The following is a 15639-nucleotide window of genomic DNA, read 5'->3' as shown; positions in this document are numbered from 1 at the left end:
CCCTGGGAGAGGATAGGAGATGAACTAATGGTCTGTTTTATCTGTAAATTCTATGAGCAATACAGAGTGTGTGGGGGTGAGCGAGGAGAATAGAGCTGACCAAACCACAATGGGATGGTGGAGAGTAACAAGAAGGATGAGTAATAATGAGGTGCTAGACATTCCAGATAACATGAATCATCAGTTGTCTAAGTTGTCTTTTTGCGGATACAGACTAACACGGCTGCTACTCTGAAACCTGTCATTATGCAAGGCACTGAATTTAGCCATATGGAATGGAAATCCATCAACTTAATGAAAAAACCCATACAGATATAGACAGACATCATCTTCCTTTCCAAATGCAAACAGATGGACATCATACCAAAAGGACTGAAGGTAAAAAATCCATTACAATCTACATATCACACAGACTATGCTGAGAGATTAGCCACACACTCTCAAAGAAACTGTGAAACCACCTGATCAACATCCTATACAGCAAACAGGGAAAGATTAAGAATGAGCTCTCAAAACTGGATACTCGTAAAAAACCAACCTTCCACACAAACTTCCTCATGGATAGATTTTACAAAAACTAGACAAGCCATTTACAACACAAACTTTGCTTCTCTACAACAGAAAAAGGACACTAAACTATCTAAACTGCTACATGCCACAAGGAGGCACAACAGTGGTTCCCTTAACCCACCCAATAATATTGTTAATCTTTCCAGCTATACTCTTAGCCCAGCAGAAGAGTCTGTCCTATCTCGGGGCCTCTCCTTTTGTCCCTCCAGGCCCACGAACATGATACGGTTCTGTGGTGACCTAGAATCCAACTTTCCACGTCTCTGACTCAAAGAATATTTCCAGCGCACCTCTGAACAACATACTAAGCCACAGAATCCTTCCTACCAACACTACAAAAAGAAGAATTCTGAGTGGACTCCTCCTGAAGGTCGAAACAACAGACTGGACTTCTACATAGAGTGCTTCCGTCGACGTACACGGGCTGAAATTGTGGAAAAACAGCATCACTTGCCCCATAACCTCAGCCATGCTGAACACAATGCCATCAACAACCTCAGGAACAACTCTGATATCATAACCAAAAAGGCTGACAAAGGAGGTGCTGTCGTCATCATGAATAAGTTGGAATATGAACAACAGGCTGCTAGGCAGCTCTCTAACTCCACATTCCACAGGCCATTATCCTCTGATCCCACTGAGGGTTACCAAAAGAAACTACACCATCTGCTCAAGAAACTCACTGAAAAAGCACAGGAACAGATCTGTGCAGACACATGCCTAGAACCCCAACCAGGGGTTATCCTACCCCTTTTCCCCCCCTTTCCCTCCCCCTGTTCCTCAGACGTTCTTGATAAACCCCTGGATTTGTGCTGGAAATGGCCCACCTTGATTATCATACACATTGTAAGGAGAGTGATCACTTTAGATAAGCTATTACCAGCAGGAGAGTGGGGGTGGGGAGGGGGAGAAAACCTTTTGAAGTGATAAACACCCATTTTTTCATGGTCTGTGTGTATAAAAACATCCTCACTGCATTTTCCACTTTTATGCATCCGATGAAGTGAGCTGTAGCTCACGAAAGCTTATGCTCAAATAAATTGGTTAGTCTCTAAGGTGCCACAAGTCCTCCTTTTCTTTTTGCGAAGACAGACTAACACGGCTGCTACTGTGAAACCAATATTTACAGTGAAGATCACCAACCATCCAGTTTGCCAGTTCCTTTTTTGACTGGCAGCCAAAGTCTCTCTTCTTGCTCAATCAAGCATGAAAGCTCCAAACTAACTCAGAAGAAACCAAACAACAAAAACAGGTGAGCAATTATACAGTTGATATTTGTTTTGACCTTTGTATGGGACTTTGGAACAAGTTTCATAGATAAAGGACATGAAATTGAAATTTCTTGAAGTGTCTGAACTACAGGTGACAAAAGATAATCCCTGCTAAGATGTCAGAATAGTCACGGAACTGCAGGAGCCAACCACTGAAGTAATGGATACCCTTCTCAGACTCAAGTGTGAAATAAAAGAGCTGAAGATCTGAAGGGCAGACATAATTCACAGTGAGAGTGTCAAGTTCAAAGGTGGTCAATATTTGAAAATACAGTAACAATTAATTTTTAAAAAGTGATCCAATCTGTTCTTCATGGACATTAATGATGGCATGGCATTTTTCATAAGAATAATAGTATATCTTTCTGCCCTTGACCAACATAGTTATTTGTATTACTGGAGAGACCATGCGCTACTTCCAAAATCAAGGCCCCATTGCACTTGGTGCTCTACACATGTAGTAAGGAGACAGTCCTGGCTCTCCCCCATCCCTTACACATGAATGTACCAAAGCCCTTATATCTGGCATAGGTACTGGAATTAGGGGCGCTGGGGGTGCTGCTGCAGCCCCTGGCTGGACGTGGTTACCATTATATACAAGGTTAACAGTTTGGTTCAATGGCTCTCAGCAGCACCCCCACTATACAAATTGTTCCAGCACCTCAGGTATCTGGTGTAAATAGGCCTCAGGAGGTGAAACTCTATGCCCACATATGGAGTCAATTCCAAATTCAGGGCTTAACTAAATAAGACAGTTAAAGGGTGGGGAAAGAATTTTTCTAGGTGTGTAACTGAAGCACAGTGAGCTTGACATCATACAGGAAGTGTGTAACAGAACCAGAAATCGAACCTAGGTCTCAAGGCTCCAAGTGTCCCAAGTCCCAGTCCATTCCCTTAGCCCCATAATCATCAATGTTCTCTGCTACACACATGTCATTCTGTGTGCCAGCTGGCTGCAGTCGTCTCTGTATGATTGTGTTTTAGCAACATTGTCTGTATCAGACCTATGCAAAAATAAGGAATGTTTTTCATTTGACAGATTGTACGGTTCCATGCCAAGTGATCTTGCAATTCCAAATTTCACTTTTAAATCACATTTCAGCACAAGAGACACTTTACTGTGTGGAGGGAGGAGTTGTGGAGTTTTGCAGGGGGTTGAGGTTTTGCACTGAATCACAGAAAAACAAGGCCACTTTTTACACAAAACATTGTGCTCACAAAATTTTGAACAGGAGATCTGAGATAGTGGACATCTCTGAAATCTGTCTTCATGAAGGAGGAGATAGGATAGAAGAATCAGTGACAATTATGCATATTTGTAGCCCGTTACATTCACGGTGGCTGCCAGCAGCCCTGAGAAACTATTATGGCTAAACATTAACAAGCCACAAATGATGCCCTAGCCACATGCACTAATCTGCAGCCATTCCTCCGTATCAGCCAACACACCACCTAAGGATTTCCCTACAGTAGAATAATCCTGCAGTGAATGGCTAAGCTGGCTTTGAGGCAGCTTTGTGCAAAGCTTCCTAATGTAGAAGAGAATCAGGCCCTTTACATTAAGTGTATGAATAGCTCTTGGTGAAGGATAAAACTTGTGCTAATTTTCAAGACAATAGGTTGATAAAGACGTAATAAACCCTAGAAAACAGTCTGCTGTCCATTCATTTGTTAGTGAAATAAGGCTGTAGTGAGTGCTGTCTTTCAGCTTTTGCACATGTGTATTTGGAAAGGGGCAGCGTTAAAACTACATGACGAGAAGTGGGAATCTCATAGCAAGGAACACATAAAACAGGACTGGAAAAACACATTGTCAGGGAGAATCCTGTCTTGGCAGGGTGATGGATTAGGGGACCTCAGAGGTCTTTTCCATCTATGATTCTCTCATGTAATTCTATGTAGTCACAGAAAAGTGGATGCCTAACATAGATCAGATCATTAGCGACTATCAGAACAGAACGAGCAGCTCATGAGAGTGCCTGTTGGCTGAGCTGCACCAAAGTGCCCTTCAGGCTGGAAGTAGTGCTTTAATGCCCTCCCCTCAGCTGTCAGCCTTTCTCGGCTCTGAGTGCAAGGGCTGAGTTCTCATTTGGTCCTGCATATCTGCATCTTTACAAGAGTCAGAAGAATCAATCTCTCTCTCTCCATTCTCTGCCAATGCTCATTTATCTCTTCCTCTGCTTTCAGTGCTAAATAAGTAAGTTATAATATCTTTGTATCCATATAGCAGCCCTCCGCTGAAGATCTCAAAGCATATTATAAAAATAATTTTCCCTGCTCCTCTGTCTCTACTGCTCTGCACCCACTGTGGCCATTTGAACCTGTGCCAAGTGATCTGGTAGCATTTAAATCCTGTCTTGCAGAAGACTAATTGGTTCCACTAGGTACAGAGCAGTGGAGAATTGGGCCCTGAGCTGGAAAGGCAGCCAGCTTCCTGTGAATCACAGAGAGGTCACTCATGCAAGAAAACCCTCGTCCTTTGCGATAGAATTAGTGTCCTGCAAAGCCTAAACCAAAACAAAGCTAGACACAGCAGTCCAGACTCCCTGATTCCAGTGGAGTTACATCAGGGATGGCATTGGCCCCTGTGTGTTTCTGCTTAACAGAGAACAGAAAATGTAAAGGGCAGGAGAAATCAGAACAGTATGCTATACAGCCAGCAGTTAATAATTTACCACTGCCCGAGTGACCTTGTCATTGATGGCAACAGGTATAATTAAATAGCATATTAGATAGTGAGGGTGTAATTGTATTCTCAGGGATTTACTAATTTGCCTTTGTTCTGACTAGTCAAGCGAAAATGCGTGTTTGTCAAACTGTGGCATGCTCGGGTATAAGCATGCCAGGGGATCTCTGATTCCTGACTCCTCTGATGCACACGCCCAATGTCCTGAGTTTGTTTGCATATCTGATTTTTTCAGCATGATATAAACACATTTGAACTGGTAAATTCCTAACGATGACATGTGACTCCAGATCTTGAGGGCCACATCCTGGTACTTGTATATCCCATGGACTAAGGTGAGCTGGATTTGCCCTTTTATAGACTTTGCATTAAGACGACAGACCGTGCTGCTGGTATAGACAGAAAGTTGTCACTCTTTATTTAGCCAGTACTGCCTAAATATTACCAGCTGCCTGTGTCAAGTTGTTTGAGATGGTATTCCAGCACCATTATTAAGGGGGAACTGTAGTGTTATTTTACTTTTAAGGCTCTTTATGCAGAGTGCTTTATTTAATATTCCCAGACACAAAATTGGATCAGATGTGATTTCAAGCCATTGGACACACTAAATAGAGGTTAAAAGTCAGAGGGTACAGCTAGCATTTATTCAACAGCCAGGATCATAGTGCCTTCCTGGTTGTGCATAGATAGTTAGCTCTCACAGCCACATCACTGGGGACAAGGGCAATTTATACTCTGTATGCAGAGTGTGGTGGAATAGTGATGAGTATTGGAAGATAGCTCGTAGACAATGAGATGTCAAAATGTCACTTGAATATAGTGGGAAAGTGAGTCAGAGGTCTTTGATTTGTATCTGCCAAGTAAAATGGGGGTAGGCTAGATGACCCTTGAAGTCCCTTCTAACTCTATGGTTCAATGATTCTATACAAATGTAAGATTATTTTAGCTGACTTATTGCGGGAGGGTGAATTCAAAGTCTGTAAGGGTAGGTGGCTCCAATGTACCGAGAGGGTACTTTGTACATTATTAGGTGTTCTATGGACTGCTCTAAGCAGGGGTATGTAGTTTCCATTTGAAATGCATGAAAACTGTATCTTAATGAAGCTTTGTTTGTGCTTTGTCCTCAGTTTAAGAAGTTATGTCAAAGCCTTGTCATGTGAAAAATTTATGTAGATTATTTCTTCGGAGATCAAGAATATATTTTTTCCTGCAATTACAGATTTAGTGTAAAAAAATGCATGTGGTTCAGTGAAACAGAAAACTCAAATAATGTGCTCCTGGAGTACGTGATCTCCTCGATTCTCTGTAGCTTGTTTGGCTGAAGTTTACAGACTCTGCCAGCACAGCTGTACACCAACAGAGTTTATAAGCACCACGGAGTTGATAGTCTTTTGCTGAAGCTGAATGTGTCTGTAACATGCAGAGTTTATAAACATCAGACCAGTGCCTTATGTACACTGTAGTAAGGAATACTTCAGGGATGCAAAGGCTACAAATGTTCATGTAATACTGTACTTGAAGTCCAACTCCGGCTCCAGACACTCCATGTCCTCCCTGAGGCAGGACACATGATGGTGAAATTCACCCCTGTACAGAGGGACAGCACAAGTTCTTCTGTCCCTTTTGAATCCCATTTAACCCTGTAAGTGGAATTTAAGTGGTGCAGAGATGAGAGCTCAGTAAATAATTTATTTTTTTGTTTGTTTGCGTGGTGACTGAACCAGAAAAATCTAGAAAAAAATTGTTTTGGGTTAAAAGAAATGTTTCCTTTGACCTGAAAATAAACCATTTTAGTATTTCATTTATTTATATTTCCAGGTGGTATTTTTACCCTTGAAAAGCCCCTCAAAAATCTAGCTAAATTTCAAACAAAACAGTGACAGGTTTCAGAATGTTTCAAAACAAAAAATCACAATTTTTCAGTTTGAAAATGTCAAAACAAACAGTTTTCACTTTTTTTAAAAAAAAGATCTTAATTTCATTTGGCCAAAACTATTCATCCTGTGTTCCCAAATAGTTCTCATTGTCCCCAAACTGCACTTTTTGGTGAAAAAATTATCCAGTTGAAAAATTTTGCCCAACTCTAGCAGAGATCTTGTGCTGGCTCCTTGCACAAGGGTGAATTTCATTCAGAGAGTTCTTAGAACAAAGGAAAGGCTCAGCTCTGTACTTTGCACTATGAAAAGTCCATCAAGGCCAATATATCTTCTGACAAAGTTCTTCATGTACACAGCTGAAGAAAATCTCCATGAGGTCACCAGCAAAGATTTAAACAAATCTCCAGGGTTCAGATTTGAGGAGAGGTCGGGGGTGGGGACACGACCAATAACTATAATCACTTAAATCTCGTCTCTTTATGAATAAACTTATTCTTAGTTTTACTCTAAACCATCTCCTTGCTGTTATATTAAAGTAAAGTGAGCATCCTCAGCTGATCCAGCAGGTTGGCATTTATTCTGTCTCTTTGAAAACAGTGGACTAGGTTCATTTCTGTGTGTCCAGTGACAGGGATTGGACACTGCAAAGAGAGACCTCTGGGGAACTCAGGACCAGAAGTTCACAGATGGTTACCTGCAAGTCAAAGCTTAGACTGACAGAGTATGTTGGTGAGGAGTTTGTTGGGGAGGTGGACAGACTGGTGTGGCAGTCACACAGTTTAAGTTCCAGCAAAGCACTCTCTTGCTGAGGCAGAGAGCTAGCACCTTGACTCACGGGTCTGAACTCCCTGAGGAGAGCATCATGGACGTTTTGAGAAACAGCCTCACCTCAGCTTTAAACAGTGCACAGCTTGATTTGTAAACCAGGCCAAACAAATTGCTGATTGGGTCATGTTCCGTATACTGAACGTACGGGGCATTTGTTATAAAAAAGGGAAGTGCTGAAGAACGAACAACATTAATTTGGTATTTCTACCAAAGAAGAACAGAACTACCTGACATCTTCAAACCCCCACTCAAAAAAATGGCATTTAGTCAAAACATTTTTAAAAATTTGCAGGAAAATGTTTTAAATGAAATTGGTGGGCAATTGCAACATAAAAAGATTTTTATTTTATTTTTTAATTGAAGTTTTCTGTTTGGTTTTGTGTCTTTTTTTTTTTAATCAAATTTTGTTTTCCTTTTTGCCACTGAATCCAACAAAATTAATTGATGTCTAGGGAGGTGTCCACCCACCCACTTTTTTCGTTTCCCACTCTAACTTTTCCATAGTTGAAAAAAACAAAAGGGAAGGTATAAGAACCCCCACCCCACACACACACATCCCACACACTAAACGTCATTCATTCCACTGCATTCCATGGCAAAATGCGGAAAAGGAGGAAACAAACTCTTTTGTTGTTGTTGAAAAGCAAAAGGAAAATTTCATTTTGAAACCAAGTTTTCCATTTTGGAGCCTGATGAATTTCATTTTGTTCTTCCTTCCAGGGCAAATAAAATGAAGACAGTTGTAAAAGTTTTTGAAGTCCTGTTGCAATCAGTGAACTAACTACAGAGTAAGTTTCTACTCATTGGGAATATGTCTGATAGAATCTGGCACTTATGAAAAATATCTAATAGAGATTTTGTTGTGCCGTTCTACAGCAAACTTTCAAGTCTAGGTGTGAAGTAGGGAGTATGGGTCATGTTCTGCCCAGACTTACTTCCTGTGCCATCCACTGAAACCACTGGAGTGACTCCCAAGTTTTCTTTGATATAACAGAGAAGAATCAGGCCTAATATCTCTTCCCCAACTGAAAAAAAAAATCCATGTTCACCTACTGACTGAAGGAACCACTGGCAAAGTTTACCAATTTCAAGGTATTATGGATTACACACCACTACAGACATAAAACAATGGCTTGGAGACAGACAAGAGGGTTTAAAATACTGTATTCATCCACAGCACACCAATGTGATAATACACTAGGTATTTTAGAATACGATATTTGCATGCACTTATGGTGTAAGAGCATGCAAATAAGACCAGTGTCTATGTAAGCACTAGCCTGTTAAAGAACAGTTTAGAACTCTCCATAGGTAAAAAGAGAGGCCCTTGCATACAAATTAGTGTATGGCCTGAACATTAGAGTCAGCTTGCTTCAGAAATCTGCTCTTTTCTGCACAAAGGCATAGCAAAATGATAACAGCTAGAAACTTCCCTCTGGACACAGGCGGAAAGTTTGAGTTTTCTTCAAATGTTTACTAGGAAAATATGCTAGGAATTTACTAAGAAAAATGCTTTATGTTTTCTGCACAGTGAACTTGGACTGCTGGAAAAAAAGACTTAGGCACTCTCTTAAAGGCCAAAAGAGGAGCTTGGTTTCTCCTGCTTGGTTTCTGAAAAACTGACATGATGGGCAGATTCTCAAACAGTCACAATTAACAAACAACTATCAGTGAAGAGAAATCTAGGAAGGAAGTGAGTATCTTCTGCGGCACATGGGCCAAGTTCCATGGGTGCATCTAAGGGGAGATTTGGGTCCATTAATAAATAAATCTGAAGAACATACCTATTTGTAGCGTATGTAGCTATTAAGCCTTTGTGGTGCACTGCACCTTTAAATATCTAAAAGCTCTCATGTCTAAAGACACAGTGAGGCATTTTGTTCTCAGTGGTGCTTCAGTCTATAATGGAGGATACACACACAGTGCTCTTATGGTGACTTTCCTTTCCTTCTAAAAAGAGTAATTTGAGATAAAAGAGAACTGCAAGAAAGAAAGTACATGCTTTGCTCTTTGTATATTGACAAATGTAACACGAATAAAAATATTGTTAACCTCTGAGGATAGGACAAGAAGCAATGGACTTAAATTGCAGCAAGGGAAGTTTAGGTTGTACATTAGGAAAAACTTCCTAGCTGTCAGGGTAGTTAAGCACTGGAATAAATTGCCTAGGGAGGTTGTGGAATCTCCATCATGGGAGGTTTATAAGAACAGGTTGGACAAACACCTATCAAGAATGGTCTTGCCTTGTGCACAGGGGACTGGACTAGATAACCTATTGAGGTCCCTTCCAGTCCTACTCTTCTATGATTCCTCTATGCACCAGCAGCTATGCATTTCTGTCATTGGAAATGATTGTAAATATTTCAGTGACTCATTTGCATCCAAACCAATGGAAAGATTGAAGACCAGGGCCAATGCTGTTTTACTGAAAATGTAAAGATTAGAGGCAAAAAGCAGATTCCATCAACAGAACTGCCCTAGACTTGGCTATTTCAATAAAATGGGGAAGGAAGGGGAAGAGACTTCAGCTCACTGTGTTACTTTCATGATCAGCATTGTCTGATCACTGCTAACAATGGGTGACTGTAAGCGGTTCACCTCCCACAGCATAGAGACATGGCTCATGCCTCTGTTCCCCTCTCGACAGAGACTGGTAGTGGGAGTTCAGAGCTCTGGACCTCTGGCCTAAGCAAAAGGTTTCCCCTTTATAGGGGGAAACAAAAGGCCAACTAAACAAAACATTTTTTCTAGGGCTGTCAGTTAATCACAGTTAATGCACACGATTAACTTAAAAATATTAATCGTGATTAAAAATTGAATCACAATTAATCGCAGTTTTAATCGCACTGCTAAACAGTAGAATACCAATTGAAATTTATTAAATATTTTGGATGTTTTCTACATTTTGATATATATTGTATTCTGTGTTGTAGTTGAAATCAAAGATTATATTATTTTTATTACAAATATTTACACTGTAAAAATAACAAAAGAAATAGTATTTTTCAATTTACCACATACAAGTACTGTAGTGCAATCTCTTTACCGTGAAAGTGTAACTTACAAATGTAGATTTATTTTGTTACATAACTGCACTGAAAATCAAAACAATATAAAACTTCAGAGCCTACAAATCCACTCAGTCCTACTTCTTGTTCAGCCAAATCGCGAAGACAAACAACTTTGTTTACACTTATGCTGCCCTCTTCTCACTTTCTGGTGCCATGTATATAAGAACAGGCATAAGAAGTGTGGCACTTTTGTAGCTGGCATTGCAAAGTACTTACATACCAGATATGCTAAACATTCGTATGCCCCTTCATGCTTGGGCCATCATTCCAGAGGATGTGCTTCCATGCTGATGATGCTCCTTAAAAAAATAATGTGTTAATTAAATTTGTGACTGAACTACTTGGGAAGAATTGAATGTCTCCTGTTCTGTTTTATCCACATTCTGCCATATAATTCATGTTATGGTAGTCTCAAATGATGACCCAACACTTCTTGTTCCTTTTAAGAACACTTTCACTGCAGATTTGACAAAACAAAGAAGGTACCAATGTGAGATTTCTAAAGATAGCTACAGCACTGAACCCAAGGTTTAAGAATATGACGTGCCTTCCAAAATCTGATCAGGACGGGATGTGGAGCATGCATTCAGAAGTCTTAAAAGAGCAACACTCTGATGCAGAAACTACGGAAACCGAACCACCAAAAAAGAAAATCAACCTTCTGCTGGTGGCATCTGACTCAGATGATGAAAATGAACATGCATCTGTCCGCACTAATTGGATTGTTATCAAGCAGAACCCGTCATCAGCATGGACGCATATCCCCTGGAATGGTGGTTGAAACATGAAGGGACATATGAATCTTTAGCATATCTGGCACATAAATATCTTGCGATGCCGGCTACAACAGGGTCATGAGAACATCTGTTCTCATTTTCAGGTAACATTGTAAACAAGAAGCCGACAGCATTGTCTCCTGCAAATGTAAACAAACTTGTTTGTCTAAGTGATTGGCTGAACAAGAAGTAGGACTGAGTGGACTTGCAGGCTCTTAAATTTTACATTGTTTTATTTTTGAATGCAGTTTTTTTGTATATAATTCTACATTTGTAAGTTCAACTTTCATGAGAAAGAGATTGCTTACTTGTCTGAGGTGAACTGAAAAATACTATTTTGTTTTTTTACAGTGCAAATATTGTAAACAAAAATAAATATAAAGTGAGCACTGTACACTTTGTATTCTGTGTTGTAATTGAAATCAATATATTGAAAATGTAGAAAACATCCAAAATTATTTAAATAAATGGTATTCTATTATTAACAGTGTGATTAATAGCATGATTAATCGGGATTACTTTTTTTAATCACGCGACAGCCCTAATGTTTTTCTGCTCCCTTCTGAGCTCTGTAGGACAGTGTGGCCCTTTCCAGGCTCTCAGGTGATTTCCTGGCTTTTTCCTGGCTGTGTCCCACCAGCCCTCTATACATTTCCTTTCCCCCTTGCATTCCAACACATCCTCTGTGCATGGCACTATGGGGGCATTGGGGGGGGGGGAAATGGGATGCGTGCCCTCCCTCTATTACAGCACACCAGTAGTAAACTTTCAATTCTCAGACTCAAAGCTGCCCTGTTTCTCTATTTCCCAGGGCCATTTCATAACTTCAGTGCCACCTCTCTGGCTCCCCCAGTACACAAACCTCTCCCACAGGTCCTGCTGTAGCCCTTCTGTAGGCCTCTTTTTTAGCCCATTCCTAGCTCCTTCACAAGTCCCTAGCTGGGAAGGAGTCACCATTAGTCCTTCCCCTGAGCCTGGTTTATAGAGAGCAGCATAGCGTTCCTCCTGCCAGCTATCCCCCTTGCAGTGAGCACAAGTTGCCCCTTATATCTCCTAACAGGCTTAGCCCTAATTCCCTTGATCTGGAAAATAAACCAGGCACAGGAGAGGTTGGACCCAAGGTCCCACAGCTCATGCTGTGACGGTGACCCTCAAAAGATTTGGAAGTTTGGTATGGAAACCCCCCTCAACATTTAGAAGCTCATCCACGATATCCATAGACCTTTCCTCTTTCCCACCTGTTGGCTTCATAGACTTAGGGCTAGATCCTACCATTTGCAAGCAAAAATCATATTATTGGGCGACACTCTACCTAGCTAGAATTCCTCATGTGAATATAGAGCTGAGCTCTGCCATCCCAGGAGAGGGTACAGCATGTGCACCCACTCTGCTCCTGGAGAGTTTTAGGAGCTGATGCATGGCACAGAGTGGGGCTGTGTGGGCATGCCCACTTTCCGACAGCTAACACCAATGGGATACCAGCAGGGAGCAGGACCTGTGCCTCCCAGCAACAGTGTGAAATAAAACAAGTGTTTAACAATGTAAAAGTGAAGAATAACTACTGTAATAAATCAGTTGAAATTGCAAGGGAATATAGGTCAACAGAATATAACCCGGCTTGACATTTAGCCTGGAAACAGGCACTTGAAGCTCTAGCAAACAGGCTATGGGTTCTTAATGATCATGAGGGAGTAGAATGTTATTTTTATCACATCCAAAAAGATAGAAGCCCTGCAGCTGCTGCCTGGAGCTAACAAGCAAGGACAGCAGCTGATCCACTTACTGTATCATCCGGGATTTAAAAAAAAATGAATACTTGAAGTTAGCTGTAGCTCACGAAAGCTTATGCTCAAATAAATTGGTTAGTCTCTAAGGTGCCACAAGTACTCCTTTTCTTTTTGTGGATACAGACTAACATGGCTGCTACTCTGAAAACTTTATTTTCTGTAATTCACTGTCACCGGCATCAGATGATGAGCTGCCCCTTTCTTCCATTAGCCTGCTGTGGAGGCAGCTGTATTACATGACATGCACAAATCTTTCACTATCAGTGCTATCAACAGGGATTAAGAAACATGAAAAATGGGAATAATTTACCACGTGATGTGGTGGATTCTCCGTCCCTGAAAGAGTTTAAATTAAAATGAGGTGTCTTTCTATGTATGCTCTAGTTTAACCATATTTTATCGGCTTGAAACTGGAATTACTGGGTTAAATTCTATGATCTGTGTTATGCAGCAGCTCAGACTAGACACTGTTCCCTTTTCACTTTAAAAATCTAGGAATACATCAGTAGTTCGCTTCAGTGAAAAGTCAGTATCTGACCTTCTGCCACTGAGGGTTGGTAAAAGAAGCATCACTGATTTCAGAAGCATACAGAATCATAGAAATGTAGAGCTGGATGGGACCTCAAGAGGTCATCTAGTCCATCTCCCCGTGCTGAGGCAGGACCAAGTATAACTGGATAAGCTCTGATAGATGTTTGTCTAACCTGTGCTTAAAAACCTTCAGGATTCCACCCTCTCACTTGGTAACCTGTGCCACTTCTTAACGCTCTTTATAGTTAGAAAGTTTTTCCTAATAGCGAACCTAAATCTCCCTTGCTACAGACTAAGTGCATTACTTCTTCTACCTTCAGCGGACATGGAGAACAAATGATCAACATCCTCTTTCTAACAGCCCTTAAAATATTTAAAGAGTGTTTTCAGGTCCCATCCTGAGTCTTTTTTTCTCGAGACTAAACATGCCCAGGTTTTTTAAACCTTTCCTCTGAGGCCAGGTTTTCTAACCCTTTTATCATTTTTGTTGCTCTCCTCTGGACTCTCTCAAGTTTGTCCACATCTTTCTTAAAGTGTGACACCCAAAACTGGACACAGCGCTCCAAATGCAACCTCACCAATGCCGAATACAGCAGAACAGTTACTGTCAATGTCTTACATACAACACTCAAATTAATATATCCCAGAATATTAGCTTTTTGCAACTGTATTACATTGTTGGCTCATTTGTGATCCACTATTACCCCCGGATTCTTTTCAACAGTACTATAGCCTCACCAGTTATTCCTTATTTTGTATTTGTGCATTTGATTTTTCCTTCCTAAGTACTTTGTAGTTGTCTGTACTGAATTTTGTGTTGTTGATTTCAGACCAATTCTCCAATTTGTCAAAGTAGTTTTGAATTCTAATCCTATCCCCAAAGTGCTTGCAACCCCTCCAAGCTTGGTGTTCTCTTCAAATGTTATAAACACACTCTCCACTCCATTATCCAAGTCATTAATGAAACTATTGACTAGTATCATACCCAGGACTGACCCCTGCAGGACCCCACTAGATACATCCTCCCAATTTTACAGCAAATAAATACTCTGAGTATGGTTTTCCAACCAGCTGTGCTCCCACCTAATAGTAATTTCATCTAGACCACATTACCCTAGTTTGCTTATAAGAAGGTCATGTGGGGCTTTGTCAAAAACCTTACAAAAATCAAGATATGCCACATTTACTGCTTCCTCCCCATCCGCTAGGCCAGTAACTTTGTCAAAGAAGGAAATTAGGTTGGTTTGGCATGATTTATTCTTGACGAATCCATGCTGGCTATTATTTATCACCCTATTATCCTCTAAGTGCTTACAGACTGATTTTTTGATAATTTGTTCCAGTATCTTTCCAGGAATTGAATTTAGGCTCACTGGTTTATAATTCCTCAGGTCCTCTTTGTTCCCCTTTTAAAGATAGGCCAATATAGTACTTTCTCCATTTCTCTGGCACCTCACCTGTCTTCCATGAGTACTCACAGATAATCACTAATGGTTCCAAGATTGCTTCAGCTAGTTCCTTAAGTACGCTAGGGTGAAATTCATCAGGGACTAGAATACATCTAACTTCCAAGTATTCTTTAAACTGTTCTTTCCCTATTCTGGCTTGTGTTCCTTCCCCCTTGTTGTTAATATAAATTGTGTTCAGCATCTGGTCACAATTAATCTTTTTAGTGAATAGAATGTTATGATATGATATGATTGATAGAAGAGAATGTTGAATAGACTTAAGGCTTGATTCACTAATATAACTCTGTTAAAACCATCATTTCATACACCTCCAAAATTCAGCTACCTCTGGGCAGGGAATGGGGGAAACAGTTGTGTCACAGCCATCTCTATCCTCACCTGGCCTGATTCTGAATTTATACTATTTTCTGAGGGCATCACAGCACTGGGTGGGTGGGTGTGTGAGTGAGTGAGTGAGAAATTGCCAGCTGTCCATATGGTTTTTTAAAATAATAAAACACATAATAGATTGGGGGTATTAAAGTGACACAGGAAAAGGTGTCAACATTTGTAAACATTCCTCTACCATAATTTTAGCTCCAGACAGTTTTGAACGATCATCTTCTTTCTTTCCCTTATCAACACCATTACAGCTGGTTGAATAGTAAAAATTAAGAGGGTGAAAATAGATTCATAAACATTTTTTGAAAATAAAAGCACCAAGTAAGCTTGGTTGGCTATAATTTCTGGAGACATGTTTTACTAGTGAATATTCAGACAGCCAACGAGCATAA

This window comes from Caretta caretta, chromosome 1 (assembly GCF_965140235.1).
Source record: "Caretta caretta isolate rCarCar2 chromosome 1, rCarCar1.hap1, whole genome shotgun sequence".
Classification (NCBI taxonomy): domain Eukaryota; kingdom Metazoa; phylum Chordata; order Testudines; family Cheloniidae; genus Caretta; species Caretta caretta.
The sequence above is the reverse complement of the archived record's forward strand: the minus strand, read 5'-3'. Positions refer to the sequence as shown.